Consider the following 24,822-nt stretch of genomic DNA (forward strand, 5'->3'; position numbering starts at 1 on the left):
ATTCTATTATCAAGCAGTGTAAAGGACAATAATGATAGGGAAAATCATATAACAGAGTAGTAAAGGTTAACAAGAACAGGAAGTGGGGCACCTGGGTGGCTCATTTGGTTGAGTGTCTGACTCTTGGTTTCGGCTCAGGTCATGATCTTGGGCTCCATGCTCAGTGGGGAGTCTGCTTAAGATTCTCTCCTTCTCCCTCTCTCTCTGCCCCTCTCTCCACTTTCATTTTCTCTCTCTCTCTCAAATAAATAAATTAAAAAAAAATAAGAAGAAGTATAACATGAGCTGCTCTTGTTTACTACAAATATTATTCTTGTGGAATTTTAGAGTCCAAAAGCATCACTGAAATCCATTCTCTGCCTTAGTTTAATATATCATTTTGACTAAATGTTGATTCCCCAGATTAATTGCTTCTCAGCCTGGCAATACTTTATGAAATACCTATCCCCTTCTCGAATTCATACAGGAATCTTGATACTTTTTTTCAGATTAAAATGTCCTGTGAGGGCTGAGTGTGTTGGAGTTGTGAAGCATGAAGTGAATTCCTGTGGAATCCATTCAAGGAGATTTTCGTGTTTTGTCTTCATTTGTTCCATGACTATTTATTAAATTTCTGAAGCAGAAATAACATGAATAAGACAGGCTCTATCCACCCAAAATCCACAGTTGGGTAGGAAAGAAAGATTTGCAAACCACCACAGACTCTATTTAGTTGTTGCTGCTCCTTTTTGATATGTAAACCCTTCAGATCTCTGTTTAGTCTCAAGCATATCATCTGGTATGGCAGCCACATTTAGTTTGCTTCCTAGAAACCATTGCCAATTCCTTTCTTCTCTGGCCCTCCTCCACTTAAAAAGCCTGAGTCTGAAAAAGCCTGAGACTCACTTTCCTATTCTCCCTTGTCAATGAAATATAAGGGAAATTTTTCTGGGGCTCATGAAAAGTCCGTATCTTCTGATAAAAGGAACAAGGTACATGAGGAGAAAGTCCGTTTTGGTTTCATTTCTATCACATCCCATATTCAAATGTTTTCTTTTTATTGTGATGCTTGGAACTGGGAAAGCTGTCTTGCAGTTATGAAGCAACCAGCCAATGGACCAAATTCCATATACTAAGTATGGTCAAGCATAACAGTAGAAAGAGCCTAGATATTTGGTGACATGGGTAAGCCACCAAACCAACTTGATGCTGCTCTACCTTAAGTAGTTTGTATCACTGTAGTTTTTTATTGTTGTTGTTGATTTTGTCATTGCTGATATTGCTGTTACTTGCTGCCCAAAGCATTCCTCATTGATCAATCTGGAAAGAGTTACTTATGCCATTAACATTGCAGCCTTAATAATCTTAATTTGTCAGACCTTGAAAGGCCTGGACAGAATAGGTGCATTTTGATTGTGATTAGGGGGTAGAATATGAAAGGGTCAAAATAAAAATTGATCACCACGGTGAAGGAAGGTTATTGGGCACTAGGAAAGAAATAGTACCTTAAGAACAAAGAGAAGAAAAAACAAAGAAGGAATGCAGAGTATACATTTTGCCCTTATAATTGAATCTGGAGCAGTGCTGAGTACAACATTAAAAAGGAATGATTTCACTCACGTGGAATTAAAGGAACAAAACAAATGAACAAAGAATACAAAAGAGATGAATAAACAAACCCCAGACTCATAAATACAGAGAACAAACTGGTGGTTGCAGGGGGTGGGGGATAGGTGTAAAATAGGTGAAGGGGATTAAGATACTTATCTTTTTTTTTAAACAATGGATCAATTACTAATTAGGTTCTTTGTAAGAAATTTAGAGCACCAATTTGTGAGGGTAAACTCCATTTGTGAGAGAAAACACAGAGCAAGCTAGCCCTGGAGCTGAGGAACAGCTTTGATTTTTGGTAGGATTTGTGAGTACACAGATTTCTGATTAACCTTGCACTTCTCCGTAATCTCTTATTTCTCTTTCTCTCTGTCAAAGATCTCACTTTCCTGGTGTCTGGGTTTATACATCATCATCTTCTTGAAGTGAGAAGCATCAGTGAGAAGTTTGGGGATTTTCACACCCCTGATATAATTTTGGTGGAGGTGGCAATGACAAATTTGTGTTGTGTTCCACACAGAGGAACTCGATTGAGGGCCAGAGGTCTGGTCACAAGTAGCAAACCACTGCTCAGCTGCTTCAGGAAGACCGCCCTCTTGCCTCTGTGGTGCCCAGTGAGAATGGTCAGAATGGTGCCAGGAGTGATGCCATTTCCAGTTTCCTCACATGCTAACTGAACGTTTTGTTTTTTTGGGGTTTTTTGTTGTTGTTGTTTTTTTACTGTCGCTCAACATCTTTCAAGGCACATCTTGAGTAGGATAAAACCCAGGCTTTTGCGAAGTTTAACCACTTGGGTACCACAATTCTTGTCAGCACCAACTGGTTTTGTGACAGTAGCAAGAACCTTCTTTTTCTTTTCAATCCTGGATTTAGCTGCTGAATACTTCCTCTTGTACATAGCCTTTCTGGAATACATGGCTGATGGGGAAAATCTGCCAATGCCTCTGACTGGGACAGGGTTTCGCCTGCAGGGGGGCTTCCACTTCTTTGGCATTTTAGCCTTGAGGTTGCCCTTTTTAACCTTGCCCCCAGTGTCAGCCTTCTTGGCTTCAGGTTTCTTCTCCTTAGCATCTGACTTCTCAGCTTTCTCACCCACCACCTTGCAAGATGGGAAGGAGCAAGAGTACACTTACCTTGATGAGCACTAAGAAATGTATAGAATTGTTGAATCATTCTATTGTATACCTGAAATTATCATTACCCTGTATGTTAATTATACTTGAATAAAAAATGGAAAGAAAACAAAAATATAGTGTTTGGTTTATATTTATTCTTTGCCATTTAATATCCTAATTACATGTGAACTGTGGCAGATTTCTAATTCCACCCTGGATCCATCCTGCTGTATAGATGGTAGTTTGAATGATTAGAGCATGGAAATCAATTTTATGACTGCTCTTAGGTACAGATCATTAGAAAAGAATATCTGTTTTAAAAAAAAATATGAGCAGTGATTTTTATTACTATTTTGGGCTATTGATTATTAATGATCCCAACCTTTTTTGAATTTTTTGGAAGTCTTCACTCAATGCCCATTTTAAGTCCTCGAGGAATGCCATTTTAATGAGGTTGGAACTTCAAAAAAAATTAGAACACGTCTCTCAGTAGATTGAGTTATAGGTATCTTTCTCTTGCCTTTCATCCTTCTCTCTACTTGAAGACATACCATTTACAGCTTTGGTCATCCTCCTGCTCTTGGATAAGTTATATGCTGGTGTGACTTTCTGTTAGCACATGCTCTACTCTATTTCTTACTTAGAGAAAACTTGACAAATGTAATTTTAAAACATACTACTGTGTTCTGTTTATTTTAAGGAATAATTATTTGCCCAAAATATTTTCAGAGGAGCTGTTTTAGGTAGGAAGACTTTCAAATATCATTTGATAACATATTTGAATTACTACATTTCAGAAAACCATGTAAATCAGAGTAGATCTTCATTTACTTTTACCTTTCTGAAGCTTTGGTATATGCTTTCAGTTGTCAGAATTTATATTTAGAAATCTGTTTGTAACCAGGAGGTATGTAATGCTTTCCTATAAGAAATTCAGACCAGTGGGTTGCTATTTTGGTGGCTCTGATAGGAATTGAAATTACCGTATGAGTGTGTGATGTGTATTCATTTGGTTGTCATAAAGAATAGCTTACTTAAGAATAGTTTTATTGCAGAAGTTAATAATTTAGCATGTACTGAATATTGACTTTTGACTAAAATAACTACTTTTTCTGACAAGGGAAAGAGTATGAGAGTGTAAAAATATTTGGAAACATACCTTGGTTTTGTGTGGTAATTTTCAGGTGTATTGAAGTTTGTGAATTGTTTAATCAGTGGTATACATGATGGATATTATGTATTCCAACATGTAATACTAATTATATGTTTATAAGAATTACCAAAGCTGAGTAGAGCTTGGGAAAGAGCCTGAGCAAAACAATAACCATGGAAGAAATTGGAATAGGTAGAAATTGACCTGATCTGGGAGGGTAGAAAAGTTTTCAAAGGACAAAAACAAGTTATGAATCCGTAAAGGAAAAAAAAATCATTGTGAGTAACCAGAAGTTTTAAAGTTTGGTACATCAATATACACCAAAGAAAAATGGCATCTAAGAGGCCCAGTTCTTTTCTTACTAAATAACTGCTTAGATGTGAAAATAAATGCAAACTCCCAGCCTTGGAGCTTTTGCAAATAAAGAGAAAGAGAGATTTTAAAGCTCTTTGGGGGATAGGATTTATAGATATGTTAGTCAGGGTTCTCTAGAGAGACAGAACAAATAGGAGACATAGACATATGTATTTTATATATATGTATATGTCTATATGTGCATCTATGTAAATGTATATATATACACATATATACAAAATATACATTTTACTATATATGTGTGTGTGTTTGATTTATTACAAGGAACTGGCTCATGTGACTGTGGGGCCTGAGAAGTCCAGACCCTGAAGAGCCAGTGGTACCTTGAAGTTCCATTCTCAGTCCAAAGACTTGAGAACCAGAACAGCAGATGGTGTAGATTCCAGTCCACGTCCAAAGGCAGAAGAACCCTTATGTTCTAGCTTGAAGACTGTCAGGCAGAGAGAGACTTCTTTCTTACCCAGTCTTTTATTCTGTTTAGGCCTTCAAGGGATTGGATGTGGCCCACTCACATTGGGAAGGACAATTTGTTTTATTTAGCCTACCTATCCAAATGTTAATCTCATTCAGAAACCCTGTCACAGATTCACCCAGAATAATGCTTAACCACATATCTGGACGCCCTGTGGCCCACAGTCAAATTAACACTTAAAATTAACCACCACACAGGACTTAGTGATTGGTAAAGGAAAGTGTGAAATCTAAGTGGGATCCCAAGTTTCTGAATGGGGCAACTAGGTTGATCATTTTACTATCTTGCCTTCATATCACTGGTATCAAATCTACTTAAAGAGCCTAGGTGAATAAATGGATTTATTTCAATGGTAATTTTTTAATCATAAGTATTAATAGCAAGAAAGAAATTATATAATTTGAGGTTAAGAGGAGAGAATATTAGAGGAGTGTTTTAATAAACATGTTTTATGTATTTTATGTAAATATGTTTTACGTATTTTATCACAGTATTCACTCATTCCTTCATTTACTCATTAAATATTTGTTGAGTACCTTTTATGTGTCAAGCTGTGCCCTAGAGCAAGTTCTCAATTAAAACATGAGTAAGATAGTCTTCCCTCAAAAAGCCAGTGGGAGAGAGAGAGCAATAGGTCATTATGGTGTGGGTAAGGACAAATGAATATGTCCCAGTATATTGTGGGAAGCACAGAGGAGAAACACATAATCAGGGATAGGTAAAGGGGCAGGGAATACTTTCTGGAAAAGTATTAGGAAACTATAAGCAATATTGCTGTAATGTATATTGCAAGATGGTAGTGGGGAGTGATGAGTATGAGTATGGGCCAGACAATGAATGTCTTGTTTAATATGTTAAGGAAGTTTGACTTTGTTCTATAGGTGAGGGAGACTCATTAAAGGGTTTTTAGAAGATGGGAGAAGAGTTAAAATGGGCAGAAATCGTCAAAGTTCCTTATAGGAAGATGTTTTGTTGGCTATGTGAATCACGTACTTAAAGAGGACAGGACTAGACACAAGGAAACCAGGTCAATTTATTGCAGTAGTTTAGAATCAGAGAGGTAAAAGTTTGAACCAAGGAAGTGTCAGCAGGAATAGAGATGGACTCTGGATTCAAGAAACATTTAAAACATAGATTCGTGGGGCGCCTGGGTGGCTCAGCTGGTTAAGCGTCTGCCTTTGGCTCAGGTCATGATTCTGGGGTCCTGGGATCTAGCCCCGTGTTGGGCTCCCTCCTCAGCGGGGAATCTGCTTCTCCCTCTCCCTCTGCTCCTCCCCCTTTCTCCTCCCCTCTGGGCTCACACACACACTCTCTCTCAAATAAATAAATAAATAAATAATATTTAAAAAACAAAAACCAAAAAAACCCATAGATTCGTAAGACCTAAGGACTGTTGGAATGTGAAGGTCTGAGTGAGGTGTAAGAATCAAGGATGACTTTAGATTTCTACTTTAGATTAATTCAGTACTATGATCTAAGATAAGGAGGGGACATTGTGTCAGTCAGCTAATTTTTCATAACAAATCTCTCCAAAATTCAATGGCTGGAAACGACCATATTTATTCTCTCTCATTCTTCTGCCTTTGGTTGGGATTAATTGTTCTAGGCTGGACTTGTCTGAATTTGGCTCCAAGTTGCACATTGGGTCTACTTTTTGCTGACCCAGCTCTCTTCTTTCTTGGGCCTATGGGCTAGCCAAGGAATGTTCTTTTATTTATTTATTTATTTTTAAATTTTTTAAAAGATTTTATTTATTTATTTGATAGAATGAGAAAGAGAGCATGAGAGGGGAGAAGGTCAGAGGGAGAAGCAGACGCCCTGCTGATCAGGGAGCCCGATGCGGGCGGGACTCGACTCTGGGATTCCAGGATCATGACCTGAGCCAAAGGCAGTCGTTTAACCAACTGAGCCACCCAGGTGCCCCAGGGATGTTCTTTTAGTGGCAAAGTCAGAAGCTCAAGAGCCCAACTTCAATCACATAGTACGTCAAACCCCTGCTTGAGTTAATTTTCAAATAAATTAGTCATAATTTGGCCGTCTCTTTTTTAATTTAAAATTCAGTTAATTAACATATAGTGTATTTTTTGTTTCGGAGGTAGAGTTTAGTGATTCATCAGTTACATATAACACCAAGTCCTCATTCCATCAAGTGCCCTCCTTAATGTCCATTACCCAGTTATCCCATCCCCTGTTATCCCATCCCCCCACCCTTGAGTTATATTTTTAAACATTCAGTTGGTTAAAGCAACCCACATGGGTAAGCCCAAAGTGAAGAGGCAAGGAAGTATACTCTACCTTTAGTGGAGGGAACTTCAAAGTCTTGGCCAAGGGCATGGATAGACAGGCAAAGAATTTGGGCTGAAAATTTAACACCCTGATGGCTATGTGGGTGATGGATATGAGGAGGACAAGACTGGAAGTTGGGAGATTATTGCTGTGTTTTAGAAGTGATAAGAGGCCAGGGCCTTGGCAGTAGGAAAGGAGAGGAGATGGTGAATTCGAGAAATGTTCGTAGACTGGAGATGGTTGTAACATGGAGGCCAGATTCAGGAGGAAGAGTCAAGGATGACTCTAGGCTTCTAGTTTGTCTGAGATATAGGAGGAATAATGATGGGTTCAGTTTAAAAAACATTGAGTTTGAGGTAGGATGATCATGTACTTTATCATTCGAATCAGGACACTTTTGAAAATGTGAAAGATTGTTATTAATAATTATGCCACAAGGGTAAACCTGTCCTGAGACTGACCTGAGGAAAACTGGTTAATAGTCATTCACTAGTAGTAAGTAATCAAGGTGAAGTGTTTTTTAGCATCAAGTTGATACTTGAATGTGAAAGACCAGGGAGAGATCTGGTGTGGTGATAAAGACTTGGGAGTCATCAGCACACAGTGAAAAGTTTGAAAGCCAGAGCCCAGTTGAAATCATCCAAAGGAGCATATGTAGAGTGAAATGAATAGAATGAGAAGAGGATAGAAAGTTGGAGTAGATGATGGATGAGGAGCTGAAGAACAAATAAGAATTGGCTTATGCCAAAGAGGAAAATTTAAAGGATCCAAATAATCATATCAGAAAAGTCAGGGTCAGAGCTGGCTTTGAGTGTGACTGAAACCAGGAATTTGAACATGGGTTTTTTTTTTTTTCCTCTCAGACTCTATATATTGGTCTTTTTTTTTTTTTTTTTTGGTCAGGCTGGGTGAGCCTTTGAGGCTAGAGCCATGGTCTCAGGCAGCTCCAGGCTCATATTCTTTTAGCTCCAAGGAAGAAAAGAGCTTTTCCTTGATAACCCCAAATACAAAATAATCTTGGAGGAAGGCTCTGATTGGCTAAGTATAAGTCACATGCTCATCCCTGTACCAGTCTGTGTGGCCAGGTGCTATGATTGCCAGCCCCACCATAACCACAAAGAAAGGGAAGTTTTGTTATCAGAAGAATGAAGAAAGATGTACTAGGCAGAAAGAATCAACTGATAACACCCACAGTGGAGACTGGAGAGTATTATAGAGGTACAAATGTCAAGAGAGCAGGAAGTCTTAAGAAAGAGGAATTAAGTACAACTTCAAATGCAGTAAACAGGTGCAAGAATATAAAGACTGACCTAGTCCTTTTGTATTTGACAGTTGGGATTTATTATAGCAGTTGCAGGAGAGCAGTGGGGTAAAAGTCAGATTACAGCAATTTGAGAAGTGACTAGAAGGTGGGTTGGACACAGAAGATGTAGACAAGCATTTCAATAAATTTAGTAAATGTGAAAAGAGACAAACAGGACAGTAGATTGATGGCCATGTATGAGTGTTTTAGACTTGTTTATAGGCTAAGGTTTAGGAATAGGTAAAACTGGAGAGATTGAAGTTAAGAGCATGTTGGCTGGAACAATGCTGTGAAGGACAGATGAGATCAAGGACAAAGAGATGAAGAGACTAGATTTAAAAAGGAGGAAGGACATTTGATCCTAGTGAGGAGGTGCGGCTGAGAGTGGACCTGGAGAAGTTAAAGGAAGGGAAGGACATTGAGAGGAAAAGCTGTCTTCTGAGAGGCAGGACATCAGGGCCTGAGTAGCGAGCCTGAGAGCAGCACTGGAAAAGTCACTGAAGGCACTGGCTCCAGGAACTGACCAAAGCAGAGGCAAAGAGTTCGCAGGTGATTCTGGGGCCTAGCTGATTTGTAGACGATGAGTTTGTCTTATTACCAGTCCGTAGGGCTGTGTGATTTTCTCCAGTTGTCCTGAATGTGGATATGAAGAAGGCAGATTGAGCCAGGGTTGGAAATTTAATGAGATCCCACAAATGAAGACAAGATGTTCTCCTCAAGGAAACTTAACAGTTTTAGAGTCAAAAGCAAAATCTTAAGAAGAAATAAACAAGAACAAGAAGGGAGCTTTTTTGTTGTTTTGTCATGGTAATTGTGGACCTCTCCATGAGATTGCATTATAGTTTATCTTTGCTTTGAATTTCTGTTGTGATTAAGAGTTTGTAATTCTCAGACCATGGGGGAATAAATTGAACCTTAGCAGATGTTTCACAATTTGCAAAGCTGATTCCATGTGTAGTGTGTTTTATGTGTTACGTTTCTGATGGTTATCCTCTCCCTTCCGAAGCCCCACTACATACACACAGATGGACGTTACAGCCACATTATGTGCAAAGCCCTCTTGGTCAGTATCACTATGAAGCTCACTGGAATTGATCAAGTCCATGTAACTAGTTAAGTGTCAGGATATAACTTTAGGTTTCCAAGTTTCAGGTCATTGTGCCATATGAGAAAAAGAGATTTATCAAAACTGTAACAAATAAACCTTTATTCAGTGATACTGAAAGTCTTAGAGGTCATTGAAACAAAGTCTTAGCAATAGCTGGAAATATTTTATGGCATAGTATAAAGAACATGGAATCCCTTTATAACAAATGCAATATGAGATCCAGGGCAAATGAGTCTTTCCCTATCTGAAATTGGGGTACAGTTTTTTCTTATATACCTCACAACATGGTTATAAAAAATCAAAGAATATAATGAAAACTTTTAAAATAATAAATGAGATTATAACTTATTGAGTAGGGCACCTGGGTGGCTCAGTCGGTTAAGCGTCTGCCTTTGGCTCAGGTCATGATCCCAGAGTCCTGGGATCAAGTCCCACGTCGGGTTCCCTGCTCAGTGGGGAGCCTGCTTCTGCTCCTTCCTCTGCTGCTCCCCCTGCTCATGCTCTCTTTCTCTCTCTCAAATAAATAAAATCTTTAAAAAAATAACTTATTGAGTAATATTTTTTGTTGACATCACATTTATATTCATTTGGCACTATAGCATAGATTACTTAGAAACTGTTGATTACACATTGGTCTCTTTCCAGGGAACTTGGAGGAATAGTATAAATTGGTTAATAAATTTGTTTAAAAATACCTAAATTCTCCAGACTTCTTTTTTAATTTATGTAACAGATTTTAGCAGTCAAGAGACAAGGATTCAAACTATTTACTGCATTTGCAAAATTAGTGAGGTGGATGACTGGAATTACCTTCTACCACCATCTGTATTTCTTTATCCTGGAAAATATGATTAGGCTAACATCTTTTACTTGTTTCTGTCCTTGTTAGGATTAAGAGATCCTGGCCTTGAATTTTTTAAGTATAGGGGAATTGCTCATATCTTCTTAGTTGAACCTCATCTTTAGCCAGTAATTTCCTGACTAATCAGGAGGGGCTTAGATTTCAAGTAAGTAAATTTATGATTACTTTTCCCCATTATTATTATATAATTTTATAAAATTATATATTATTATTATATAATTGTAGCTGGAGTGCTCAGAGTTGCTGATTCTTGTTTATACTCAGTACAGTTTGGGGCACCTTCCTAAAAATCTGTTCTTAGGTCATTTTAAATGGAATAGAGAGGTCTACTGTTAAAGTAAATTGAGTGTGAAACTTTTTATGAAGCAAATAATCACTTAATGAGCAGGTCCAAATTTTCATATATCAGGTTTTCTTAAATTAAGATTTTTCTCATTTAGATATGTAATTTTATCTTAAGGTACATCTATTTTTATTATATTTGAATTGGAGAATTTCTTTTACCTAGAGAATGGTTCACTTTGTAAATTATAGTGAAGTAGTGCTCATAAATCCCTTGTTTTTAACAATGGGTTTTTATATTAGGACTATGTTGAAGGCTGTTTACACTGATCTTATTCATAACCAGCTTTATGAGAAGCTTAAATGCTGCTTTTTGAAGAATTGTACATCTTAAAGGTTCAGTACCCTAAAATTTGCATTTTTAAGAAAATTAGACAATTGAATAGTTTCTTCGGATGGAACCCATAAATGATTGTTTTAAAAAAGCAGCTTCACTGAAGTATACTTTACATACAATAAAATTTAAATTGTACAGTTAGATGAGTTTCAACAAATGTATGCCGTTATTTAATCACCACGAACAAGATATAGAACATGGCCATTACTTCAGAAAGGCCCTTCCTGCCAATTTGCAGTCAATCCTCTTCACCCCAGCCCCTGGTAACTGCTGATTTGCTTTCTTTCATCATAGTTTTGCCTTTTCTAGAATTTTATATACATGGACTCACATTGTATGTGATCGTTTGTGTCTGGCTTCTTTCACTGCATATGCTTTTGAGATTCATCCATGTTGTTACTTGCATAAGTGGTTTGTTCCTTTTCATTGCTGAGTAGTATTCTATCGTATAGATCTATTACATTGTGTTTATCCATTCACTGGTAGATGGACATTTGGGTTGTTTCCAGTTTGGGGCTATTATGCATAAAGCTGTTATGATCATTGGAATACAGGTATTTCCATGGACATACACTTTCATTTCTCTTAGATAAATACCTCCTAGTGGGGTTCTGTGCCTTATGGTACTGTAAGGTTTAGCATTAAAAGAAACAGCCCAATTGTTTTCCAAAGTGGCTGTACCATTTTTAATTCCTAGCAGCAAAGTGTGAAAATTTGATTGCTAGCATATGGGATGGTCAGTCTTTTTAATTTTAACCATTAGGTGTGTGGTGGCCTCATGTTATGGTTTTAATTTGTTTTTCCATAATGAATAATGGTGTTAAACATGTTGCCTTGTGCTTATTGGCCATGCATGTAGCTTTAGTAAAGCATTTATTCAAACCTTTTGCCCATTTTTAAAAGTTAGTTGATTGTTTTCTTATTATTGAGTTGTAAGATTTTTTTTAAAGACGTTTTGGATACAAATCCCTTATCAGTGGGGCGCCTGGGTGGCTCAGTCATTAAGTGTCTGCCTTCGGCTCAGGTCATGATCCCAGGGTTCTGGGATCGAGCCCCGCATTGGGCTCCCTGCTCCACGGGAAGCCTGCTTCTCCCTCTCCCACTCCCCCTGCTTGTGTTCCCTCTCTTGCTGTATCACTTTCTGTCAAATAAATAAATAAAAGAAAAAAGAAAAAAAAAATCCCTTATCAGCTAAATGTTTTGTAAGTAATTTTCTTCCAGTTTGGCTTGCTTTTTCATTTTCTTAAGAGTATCTTCTTACCACTACAGATTTTAAATTTTGATGAGGTACATTTTATCAATGTTTTTTTCTTTTGTGGTTCATGCTTTTTGTGCCCTAAGAACTGTTTGCCTAACCCAGAGTCACAAAGATTTTCTTTTATGTGTTTTTCTAGAAGTGTTATAATTTTAGCACTCGTTTTTAAGACTACTACTCATTTCCAGTTAATTTTTATATATAGTATAATGCAACATTTGAGATTATTTTTTTTCCGTATGGGTATCCAATTCTTCAAGCACCAATTGTCGAAGACTATCCATTTCCCACTGAATTAATTTGACACATTTGTTGAAAATCAGTTGAGTGTGCATGCATGCATACGTGTGCGTGTGTGTGGGGGGATGGGGTTCTGTTTCTGAACTCTCTAGTTCCCTAGTGTATATGTAAGTTTCTGAGCTCTGAAGACTTTATAAATAACTCATCTTCACCATATTGTTTCCTCTGTTCTCTGTGCTAAGTCTGTATCTCATATATATTTGTCACTGGATATACATAATACATTGTAATTATTTGTTTGCATAGTTATCTAGTAACTTATGAGCTTCTTGAGGGCAAGGACAGTGTCTTCTTCTGTGTTCTCATGTGCTAACACTGGGCACATAATAGACATCCAAATATAGTTGTTGGGTTAAAATAAAGAGAATATGGAAATTAGAGTGTTAAATCTTTTACCTATATGAGTGTAATTGGTGTTATATTTGTAAAATCTAAGCAACTTTTCTTACTTTGTTAGTTGTCTATTATTGATACATAGAACCAGTTGGTTAAGGTTGTCTTCTTAGAATCTGTTCTTTGACCTGATAATAAAAATAATTCGTATCTGTTGGTATATGTCAGTCACTGTACTAAAGGCCAACATGTATTATCTCATGTAACGTTCAGGACAAACCTGTGAGGGCAGGTACTATCATGATGCTTAATTTATAGACGAGGGAACAGAATTAGGAAGCTAAGTATCTTGCCCAAGGCCACATATATGATCAGTGGCAGAGAGAATGCAGGTATCCCTTCACTGAAACAGCACTCTATAGTCATTGCCTGGCTCCATCTAGGAAGGTTCAGTTGTAAATTGATCTTCATCTGAATTAAGTGTTGTCAGTCCTTGGGGTCTGAAATATGGCACAGTATCCTTGCTAAAAAGTAAGGCACTGACTTTATTGTCTTTGAATATACATGCAGTTATTTTTTCAGGCAAACTTAGTCATTACATATCCTATTTCTCAGTAAGTAATACCAAATGGCTTTTACAACTTGCTCAAGATATTACAGAAAGTGTTATGATGTGATATTTAGCCTGACATTTCCCCTTTAGAAAGACGGTCCTTTGGGCATGAAAGCTGTTTGTCCTCCTGAGCCTGGTGTGAAATACAAACGCCACAGGGCCAAGTCCCTCCTAATCAACTAATACCTCATCTATTTGCTTACCTTAGGCTTTATAAACAGAAACTGGAAGCGGGATATGCATTTGGGTAGAGAATGGAGCACTTTGGGAAGGATGGGTCTTAAAAGAAAAAAAAAAAAAAAGCCTGAAAATATCTGTAGGTTGTATCTCAGTTTTTCCCAACTCCAGTTCTTTTTTTTTTTTCTTTTTTTAAAGATTTTATTTATTTATTTGACAGAGCCAGCGAGAGCAGGAACACAAGCAGGGGGAGTGGGAGAGGGAGAAGCAGGCCTCCCGCCGAGCAGGGAGCCCAATGTGGGGCTCGATCCCAGGACTCTGGGATCATGACCTGAGCCGGAGGCAACTGCTTAACGACTGAGCCACCCAGGCACCCCCAACTCCAGTTCTAATACAGACCCAAATCCCTGCCCTTCTCAACTCCAATTTTTCTGATAGGCATGAGTTTCAAACCCATTTTCTCTAATCCCAGGACTGGTGCTTCTTATGTTATCCCAAGACTGAGGAGTTCTTGTGTTTTGCGCCCTTTCTCAATATCGCACCCATCATCTTTGAGAATTTCTCAGCACCTTCCTTCTTTACCACACCAGTCTCTGAAGTCTGGCGTTGTGGTGATGCATTCATTCTAATACTTAGGATGGTGATAAGAGGAATATCCAAAGGTAACTGAATATCATTCACTGTCTTCTATGTGCCTCATATTGCATTTATCTTCTTTAATCCTTACAACTTGGTAAAGAAAGTTCTGTTATCACCTCTATTTTATACATTTGAGAAATTGGAGGCTTATATGCTTAGGTTCCTTGCCAAAGGTCACATGGCCCATAAGTGGTAGAGACAGGGAATGAACCTACCTTTCTTTGATGGAGGAATGAGTACTTTTAATCACTACCTCATAATGTCTCCCCAAAACCCCGAGAATGCCTCAGAAATGGATCTGGGACCAGTTTTTGAGCCAAACAGAACATATTATAATAATCATTACCTTGTGTCATCCATTCTTGTTCATAAAGCAATATTATATCTGTTATTGGGATATGAGTCATATGCTGCCATTGTTTTGTCAATGAAGCTACCTTTGCAGTTTAGCAGAAATGTTAGGAAGACATTTGGGGAATTTAGGAAGTGTCTTCTGCAGGAGTAAGAAGAGGAATCTGATAAGATGACCTTGGGATGAGTGACAAGATCAGTTTCTTTGCAGTTACTTCAATGGGATACCTCCCTATGTTGCTTTGAAATGAATTGACTCAGCTTCTTGACTAAATAATAGGAGAGGGAACTTGAGAGATAATAATTTCATTAAATGATTATTCATTAAAGCCTTGTTCAAGAACTATTTTATAACAGTGCTATTCATCTCTTCTCCTTTGGACACCTTTCTGATTCAGAATGTGTCAGTTGATTTAGAACGTTTTTTCTGATTCATTCTCATGTCCCGAGCACATATGTATGGTTCCACCTGAAGGTTAAAAGATGAAATAGACAGTCTGTGACAGGACTTTGTAAGATTGAAAACAAAACAAAACAAAAAACTGCTAAGCATTTAAATGTTCTGTGTTTTAATCCTGCCCTTTCTTTAGCTATCTATGTATGTTGGAGCACAAATATCTCCGAATGCCACTTTCCTCACCTACTGAAATGATGATTAGATAACAACTAAAGGCCCTTCTATCTCTGAAATGTTTTGAGTTCAATATATTCCACTGTTTCCTAAAGTTATCTAATCTTTATTTGTAGTAGATGCCTTACATCAATACTCCTGCTGAAAAATACCATAGAACGGTTTCTCAAACAGTTTGGCCTTGGACCTGTTAAACATGATTGAGGACCTCAAAGAACGGTGATTCTCAAACAGTTTGGCCTTGGACCTGTTAAACATGATTGAAGACCTCAAAGAGCTTTTGTTTATGTGGGTTCTATCCATCAATATTTACCAGATTAGAAATTAAAGCTGAGAAAACTTTAAACATAACACAAAAACACATGTTCCATTAGCTGTCAGAATGATGGCATCATTGCAGGTCATATAGCCTCTGGAAAATTCCACTGTACACTCATGAGAAAGTGAGGGTAAAAAAGGCAGATAAAATCTTGGTATTATGAAAATAGTTTTGACCTCATGGACTTACCGAAAGGGTCTTGGGGATCTCTAGGGGTTTTTGAACCACATTTGGAGAAATGCTGCCATAGAACTTATGTATTTAACTTCTTTATGAATGAAAGTAGATCAATGTTTAGATTATCCAGTTCACTATTATCTGCCCCACATCCATTCTTGGTTCTTCTCTCAATTGTGGGTTAATAACAGGACAGGCCTTGTTCAAGAACTATTTTATAACAGTGCTATTCATCTCTTCTCCTTTGGACACCAGAATCCAGACCTCAGTTGTTGGTTGGATCCAAAGGTTTTGTTAATACTTGAAGGAATTCCTTTAAGATTTTATAATAATAATTGAAGGATTAAGTTGAAAAACATAAACACATGTGGGATAAACAAAATAGTATGCACTACATAGTTTGAGAAAAATCTAGATATAACAAATTAGATGTAATGTAGAGCATGGTCCTAGTATTAGCATCCAATTATACTGTACAAGAAATGGGTGTAACCAACAAAATATAAGAGAAATGTCTCTTTGGTTCATCTTAGAATTTTCTTCTCTTTTAGTCATCTGGGTTCTAAGTCATCTATTAATCCTGTGCTCTGAACACACCATCCCCCCACCCCACAGACTGTTCATTTCTGCATATAAAGGATTTTATCTCAGTTTTAGAGGATTCTCATTCTTTCTAACTGTAATTGCTTAGAGTTCAAACTTGAATTCCAGAGTTTTTCCAACTGTAATTTTATTGTTCTAGCTACGCTTTTCTTAACATTCTCTTATGCAAATTTGTTAATGTTTGAATGTAGTGAAGCTCACTGCCCTTCAAAAGAACCTGCAGTGGGTTACTGGAGAATGACCACAGTCTCCACTCTAGTGGGATGGTACAGAGTTAAGATGATACATCTTGGTTTTTTGTTGGAAAAGAGCAATCTGAGGCTGAATATCCCTGGTCAAATATCTTCTCCAATGCTGAGTCAGTGCCATTAATTTCTTTGTCATATTATTATCCTTCCTTAGCAGATACTGTTGATGCTTCACCCACAGCACCTCGATACTTACTATTCCTCTATGGGCCAAAGGTTTCTTATTGTAAGCATGTGTGATTCTCTGGGAACTTTTCCTGGCTATAGATGTGTGCTTTGGAATATAGTGATAGCCAAAAAAAAAAAAAAAAAAAAAAAATCTATGACGTAAAGCCCATAGAAGCAGCTCAATCAATGATATGTAGGAGTTTGTGGGTAAATACCTCAGCTCCCTCACTTTTAGTTGAAACAATTCTGAGGCATGTTCTACACAGTCTCCTATATATCTCCAGTGGAACTGAGCCTCAGTTGCCCATAGCTGAAATGCAGCTCATTAATGTACCTTGCACTGGTTTTCTTCCCTTCTCCGACTCACCACTAGTGTTCCCCTGGATCATCTCCCCAATTTCACTCAAAGCCCTGTCTCAGAGTGTGCCTTGAGATAATCTTAAACTAAAATACACCACCCAAAACCTGTTTTTTTCCCTCTTTTTAGTGTTCCATGTCCAATTATAGACTATCCACATCAATACTTCTTGCTCCATATAGCACTAATGCTAATTTTTAATCTAGAGCTGTTTACTGTTCCATGGTAGCTGCTGGAGTTTATAGTCAGTGGTGTCCTGGTAAATGTTTAACAACCAGCTCCTCCCAGAAACTCCATTTATAGCTTTTGTAGATTACCGTGGTACGTGTAATCCTACTCTGGCTGATTTCAAGCTACCAATATGGTATCACTGAACTCAAGGTTGAGAAGGGAAGTCCACAGTTGACTCCAGTGAGCCCATAAAAGCTGGCTTTGGCACACCATTGTTTACTGGGGCAAAATGTCACAAAATGGGGTGCTGCAGAGGTGAATGTTTGACAGAATTTCTGAATGCTAGAGTGTAAATATCATCCAATCATATTCCCTCATGGTATAGGTGAGGACTCTGAGGACCAGGGGAGGAAGGGATCTGTCCATTATCTTATACAGTTAGTTAGACCAAAAGTCAGGGCTTTGTGGTTTTTGTCCATTGGTACAGATGATAAGGAGCAGAGAGTTTGGGTCATAGGCACAACAAAAAAGATCTGGTTTTCGAAGTTCAGTGATAATGGTGAAATATGTGTTGAGGGTGTAGGATCAACTAGGAGATAGTGGGTTAGGTAAGGAAAAATGTGGCTAGTGCCTTAATAGGTTGTTTTTCTACTTCCCTTCCATACTTCAATAAATATTTATTGATTCCCTCTGATATGCCTGGAATGATGTTAGCTACTGGGAATTCAACAATGAACAAAACAAATTCTCCCGAAACCAATATTTCACTGTATTGTTAACTAAGTAAAACAAAACAGTTCCTATCCTCACATATTTTATGTACTAGTAAGAAGAAAGATGCTAAACTATTGACTGCAAATATAATAAATGTTAAGAGAAGTACAAGGTGTTCTATGTTAACAGAGACCTAACCTAGTCTAGAACTTCAGAGGAGGAGGATTCTAGGGAGAGCAAACAGGTCTGGGGCTCGGAAAGACTGATTTGCAGAGTCAGATTAAGGGCAGAAAAACAACACTGGAAGTAGAGCAAGTTAGAGAAAATTAAAATAATTCTCAGAGAGATTACTATATATGATGGTAAAGAATATTTAATTTGCCATTTGGTGTGGGCTGGATTTGGGGAGTGAGAGATGGGGAGTCACTGAATGGATTTAACCAGGGAAGCAGCATGCTTTTGTTTATGTTTTTAAAAGGATCCATCATGATTATGGAGCAGAAAAGGAACCAAACTTGGACTAAACCAGGAGAGTCACTCTGGTATCTTTAAGGTCCCACAAATATTAATGGTGGTTATCACTCCAATAATTCCATGACACTTTGTGGTTTAGCTTAGCAATTTGATAGGTAGATATAATGTAAATATTATCTATGACATTTTAATTTTATTTATACTTGCTAATCTAATTTCTAATCTTTATACTACCCTAGTAGGTATCTGGCCATAGAACCTATAATTTAAAAAATAATAACAGTAAAAATGCTGAGCATTGTTCTAGGTACTTTAAAAATATTAACTCACTTAATATATACAACAACCCTACAATATAGGATCTGTACTTTTTCTTATTTTAATAAACTAAAACACAGAGAAGTTACTTGTGCAAGCTTACCTAAATAATAAGTGATAGAGATAGGATTCGAAACCCGAGCCTTCTCACTCCAGTGTCTGAATATTCTCCACTGTGCCATAATCACTTTTTGTACTTTATCATCTATGTAGGTAGTTAGTTGTAACAAGTTGAACAATTCTATTCTGCTATTGAAGTAAATTCTCTTCAGCTCTGTGATTTGTCAGTTTGACTATATTTGTCTTATAACTTTGTTACTTGGTTGGCATAATTGAACTTCTTATTCAGATAATTGGAGTCTTAGGGTGCCTGGGTGGCTCAGTTGGTTGGGCACCTGCCTTTGGCTCAGCTCGTGATCTCAGGGTCATGGGATCGAGCCCCAAGTTGGGCTCCCCACTCAGCGGGGAGTTTGCTTCTCCCTCTCCCTCTCCCTCTGCCCCTAACCCTGCTCATGCTCTCTCACTCTCTCTGTCTGAAATGGGTAAATAAAATATATTTTTTTTAATTTTTAAAAAAGACAGAGTCTAATGCTTTTTTCCCTCTCATGTGAAAAACACATATGTGATACTTATGGAGCAGATGCTGTTGTAAATTCTTCACAAATACTAACTCATTATAACTCAAAGAGGTATGTAATGTCATCTTCATTTTACAGGTGAAGAAACTGAGGCATCAAGAGTTTAAATAATAAGGCCAAGGACACATAGATAACAAGCTAACTGGGAATCAGACCTATGCAATCTGGCTGAAGTACCATACTTTGAACCTCTAGACCGCAGTCTTTCTTAACTGGAACAGTTAGTGCAACCTAATCCTAAACAATTCTAATTTGTTGAATGGTGAGAATGGGTGTTTCACCTTCCTAGACAAAATACTTTGAATTCTTCCAGTCTTTCCCGATAGTACAACTTGGCACTTATGTGCACTGTTATTTTCAGTTTGAGGTAGGAAAGACAACATTAATAAAGTGAAAGCAATACAGTATTATTCTGAACTCTTAATATAAACTACTTGAAAGTTAATTCTATAGCCTATAGTTCTTTAAACTTCCCAGAGACCCCAGGATGAAGGAGCCATTATAAATGCTCCATAATTTGCTTCTTGATTGGTTGATGTGTCTTTGATTTCCATACTAGAACTGATATACTGACAGCCTGCCTAATTTTAAGTCCTATCACGTGAATAACAACGAAAGCCTCTATATTTCTTTATTAGATATATCTAAATATGAATTGCAATGACTTCTATTATAGTTCTTTTCATATCAAGTATATATGCTAGAAAATAGACATCATCTTTAAAAAATTTTGTATTTAACTTTTGTATGGAGCTGTAATGGCTTATAATTAAGGAAAATCACTTATCAGTGTCATCCATCAAATTAGCTCTTCATCATTATTATTATTTCTTGAACAAATATGTGAAACAAGTGTGAACCTGCACCATGCAGTTCTGTGTGTCTTGATGGGCTCAGGTAATAAGAATATCACTTTAGCTTTAAATAACATATCTAGTTTGGGGAACATTTTCAGATGCATTATCTCTTTTGATCTCTTCTGACATTTTATACTGCTTTCACTTCATCGACGTAGTCTTTCCTCTCTCAGACTGAACTCTAGGCACTGTTGCAATAACCAGAGAGGACGTGATGTGGGGTTGTACTGTAAATATGTCAGGTTGAGCTTCAGCTCCATAAAATGCAACCCTTTACATGCTGTCATAAAGGATAGTATGACTCACAGTATTTTCACAGGTGACTAATGCTTCACAGATGTGTGATTGTTTGGTGATTACAATTACAGAGAATGACTTTGCCCCCTTTCCTGAATTTAATCTGTTTCTTCCTTTTCCCTACTTCCCTTGAGCTTGATAGATCCACTTTGACTGTGTAACTGTTCTCACTACCCAGATTCTTCACAAGGCCTCCTGGCTGGCTTTTGTTTTTCTTGTTATTGTTGAACTACCCAGTGGAAAAAATGAGCTGCTTGAGTTGAAGAACCATCCAGATCTTTTAGGGAAAGGCACCCAACCAAGATCTCCTGGGTCACTTAATTATTTAGCAAACAGGATTGAGAGCCAGTAAGTTCTTGGCATTGAGCTTGGCATTAGATATTCAAAGATGAATAACACTGACCCAACTTCAAAGGGCTCTTGGTCTTTGGGAGTTTGTGAAACCAGAGTGAGAAGTACTTGAAATTGATATCTGGATGTTCTACTCATCAATTGTCTTTCATGTATAAACTGAGCAGTAAGAGAATTAATAATTATTAAATATTTAATATAAACTACATGCTTGATATGTATTATCTTATTTAAATTTCCCCCAATTTTTCAAGAAAGATATTTTACAGATGAAGAAACTTAGAAAGGTTGCAGCAGCTGAGACGTAGAAAGTACAGAAATATCAATCAATGGAACAAAATGCTATTTTGTACCATAGATTAGCATATAGCATCTCATGAACATCTATGTGCTAGGATGTGAGATGGGAAAATGCATAGAGTCTGAAACTTGGAACTTTAATGACCTTAAGTTCCTTTTACATTAGTGTGGTTGACATCATCTGCCATTTCATGGCAGAGGGTCAATCAACTATTTCCAGCCATTCCAGTGACAGGAAATGCGTATAATATTTGAGATAGTCCATCCCATTTTTGAACTACTGTCATGGTACTAATGAGCATACATCTAATACCTGTGAGTTCTACTTATGGGTCCCACTTCTGTTGCTAAAGCAATATAGAATTTCCTATTTGAGCAAGTGCTTTTTGCCCATGTCCTAAGTGTGAATTGAAGACAGTTTTTGGCCTGCAAAGGAAAACTTGCTGGTTGTCTGGATTTGCAGTATTTTGGCTTCTGGAGGGTTTTTTCCTTATTATGTCTGTGAACTTGTTTAATGTCAACAGATCCTGATCTACTTTTAGTGTGCTGACAAGGATCACGTTTCTGAGCCTGGGCTAAGGATGAAACCCTTGAGATATTTTTACCAGAGTCATGACTGATACTCTAGGAGATCTCTCAGTAGCCAGGCTATTGGGACTCTGAAGGGAACTCACCACTCTGACCTCAACTGATACTGGGAACAGGAGCATTTTATGATATTCTTTCTCCATGTGTTGAATGGGTTCAACATAGAATGCTATGGGAACAATTAGGAGGGTACCTAGCTCACATTTGGTTGAGAAAATATTTTCCAGAGGCAACAGACATTAGAACTAATTTTATCTTATTTTTTAAAAGATTTTATTTATTTATTGGAGAGAGAGCAGATAAGCGAGCGGAGCGGGGTGGAGGGACAGAGGGAGAGGGGGAAGCAGACTCCCCGCTGAGCAAGGAGTCTGACGTGGGGCTCAATCCCAGGACCCCGGGATCATGACCTGAGCCGAAGGCAGACGCTTAACTGACTGAGCCACCCAGGCAGCCCTAGAACTAATTTTAAAAGAAGAAGAGTTAGCCAGGCAAAGCTGGATAGTTGGGGTGGGGGGGCAGGGCACATCCTAAGAGAAGAAAGACTATGTATGAGGACACCAAAGCATGAGAGAACATGACATGTGTGAGCAATTGCAAAGGATTCAATACGACTTCTGAATTTAATGTTTTTTTGACTTTATTGAGGTATAATTTATGTTCAATAAACTATCCATTTAAAGTATTCAGTTCATAAGATTTTTTAAAAATCTACTTACTGTTGTATAATTTATGTATAACATAATGCACATGTTTTAGTGTGCAGGTCTCAGGGTTTTCTTTTTTAAGTTGTGGAATAAAGCACATACCATAAAATTTACCATGTTAACTGTTTTTAAGTGCATGGTTTGGTAATGTTAAGTATATTCACATTGTGGTGCACAATCTTTTGAATAATAGTAAACCAAACTCACTCAAACATCATAGGACTTCAACAAGAAAAATAATACACTATTACCCTTTATGTTTTCATAACATTTGGATTGAAAATATATTGGTAATGAGGACATTGATCAGATGGGACTCATAGATTGTAATCATTAAAGCAAATTTTTCTCTATCACCATCCCACTAAACTCAGTGGAAATACAGGCATAGCTCAGAGATATCGGGAGTTCAGTTCTAGACCACCACAGTAAAACGGATATCACAATAAAGTGGGTCAAATGAATTTTTTGTTTTCCTGGTGCATATAGAAGTTAGGTTTACATTGTACTGTAGTCTATCAAGTGTGCAGTAGTATTCTAAGAAAACAATGTACATGCCTTAATTTAAAAAGTACTTTATTGCTAGAAAATGCTTACCATTGTCTGAGCTTTTTGCAGATGGAGGCTCTTGCCTCAATGTTGATGGCTGCTGACTGGTCAGTGTGGTGGTGGTTGAAGGTGGGGGTAGCTGTGGATATTTCTTAAAATAAGACAAAAATGAAGAATGCTGCATCAGTTGACTCTTCCTTTCATGAATGATTTCTCTGTGGCATGTGATGCTGTCTGATAGCATTTCATCTACAGAACTTCTTTCAAATTGGATTCAGTCCTCTCAAACTCTCCTGCTACTCTATCAACTAAGTTTATGAAATATTCTAAATCCTTTGTTGGCATTTCAGCAATCTTCGCAGCACCTTCAGCAGTAGATTCCATCTCAAGAAACCATTTTCTTTGCTCATCCATCTGAAGCAACTCCTCATCCATTAAAATTTCATCAAGAGATTGCAGCAATTCAGTCCCATCTTCAGGCTCCACTTCTAATGCTGGTTCTCTTGTTGTTTCCACCACATCTGCAGTTACTTCCTCCACGAAGGCTTGAACCCCTCCAACTCATCCATGAGGGTTGGAATCAACTTCTCCCAAACTCCTGTTCATGCTGGTATTTTGACCTCTTTCCATGAATCATAGATGTTCTTCATGGCATCTAGAATGGTGAATCCTTTTCAGAGGTTTTCAATTTATTTAGCCCAGATCCATCAGGGGAATCACTATCTATGGCAACTATAGCCTTACAAAATGTATTTCTTAAATAATAAGACTTGAAAGTCAAAATTACTCCTTGATCCATGGGCTGCAGAATGGGTGTGGTGTTATCTGGCATAGAAACATTGATCTTGTTGTCCATCTCCATCAGAGCTTTTGGGTGACCAGGTGCATTGGCAATGAGCAGTCATATTTTGAAAGGAATCTTTTTTTCTCAGCAGCAGGTCCCATCAATGGGCTTAACATATTCGGTAAACCATGTGTAAACAAATGTGCTCATCCATTTATAGAGCAGAGGCAGAGTAGATTAAGAATAATTGCCCTAGGATATTTGGTATGGTAAATGAGCATTGTCTTCAACTTCAAGTCACCAGCTGCCTTAGTCCCTAACAAGAGAAATCAGCCTGTCCTTTAAAACTTTGAAGCCAGGCATTGACTTCTTCTCTCTAGCTATGAAGGTCCTAGATGACATGTTTTTCCAATTTCATCTACACTGAAAATCTGTTGTTTGGCGTAGCTACCTTCACTGATTATCTTAGCTAGGTCTTCTGGATACCTTGCTGCAGCTTCTCCATGAGGACTTGCTGCTTCACCTTGCACTTTTATGCTACGAAGATGGCTTCTTTCCTTACACCTTATGAGCCAACCTCTGTTAGCTTCCAACTTTTCTTTTGCAGCCTCCTCATCTCGCTCAGCCTTCATAGAAGTGAAGAGAGTCAGGGCCTTGCTCTGCGTCAGGCTTCAGTTTAAGTGAATGTTGTGGTTGGTTTGATCTTCTATCCAAACCACTGAAACTTGTCTCCATATCAGCAAGAACGCAGCTTCACTTTCTGGAAGGAGGAGGAGTGCTCTGGAGGAAAACTCAGTTTCCTTCAAGAACTCTTCCTTTGCATCCACAACTTGCCTAACTGGCACAAGAAGCCTAGCTTTCAGCCTATCTTGGTTTTTGCCATACCTTCCTCGCTAAACTTATAATCATGTCTAGTTTTTTATTTAAACTGAGAGACATGCAGCTATTCCTTTCATTTGAAC

General features: G+C 37.8%; 1 pseudogene; it reads right to left on the reverse strand.

Moving 5' to 3' along the window:
* Nucleotides 1–1,797: 1,797 nt before the first annotated feature.
* Nucleotides 1,798–24,365, reverse strand: LOC123843650 (large ribosomal subunit protein eL6-like; annotated as a pseudogene).
* Nucleotides 24,366–24,822: the final 457 nt, after the last annotated feature.

Source organism: Mirounga angustirostris, unplaced genomic scaffold, assembly GCF_029215605.1.
Source record: "Mirounga angustirostris isolate CCGP_5_RB_7025 unplaced genomic scaffold, mMirAng1.0.hap1 SCAF_11, whole genome shotgun sequence".
Lineage (NCBI taxonomy): Eukaryota > Metazoa > Chordata > Mammalia > Carnivora > Phocidae > Mirounga > Mirounga angustirostris.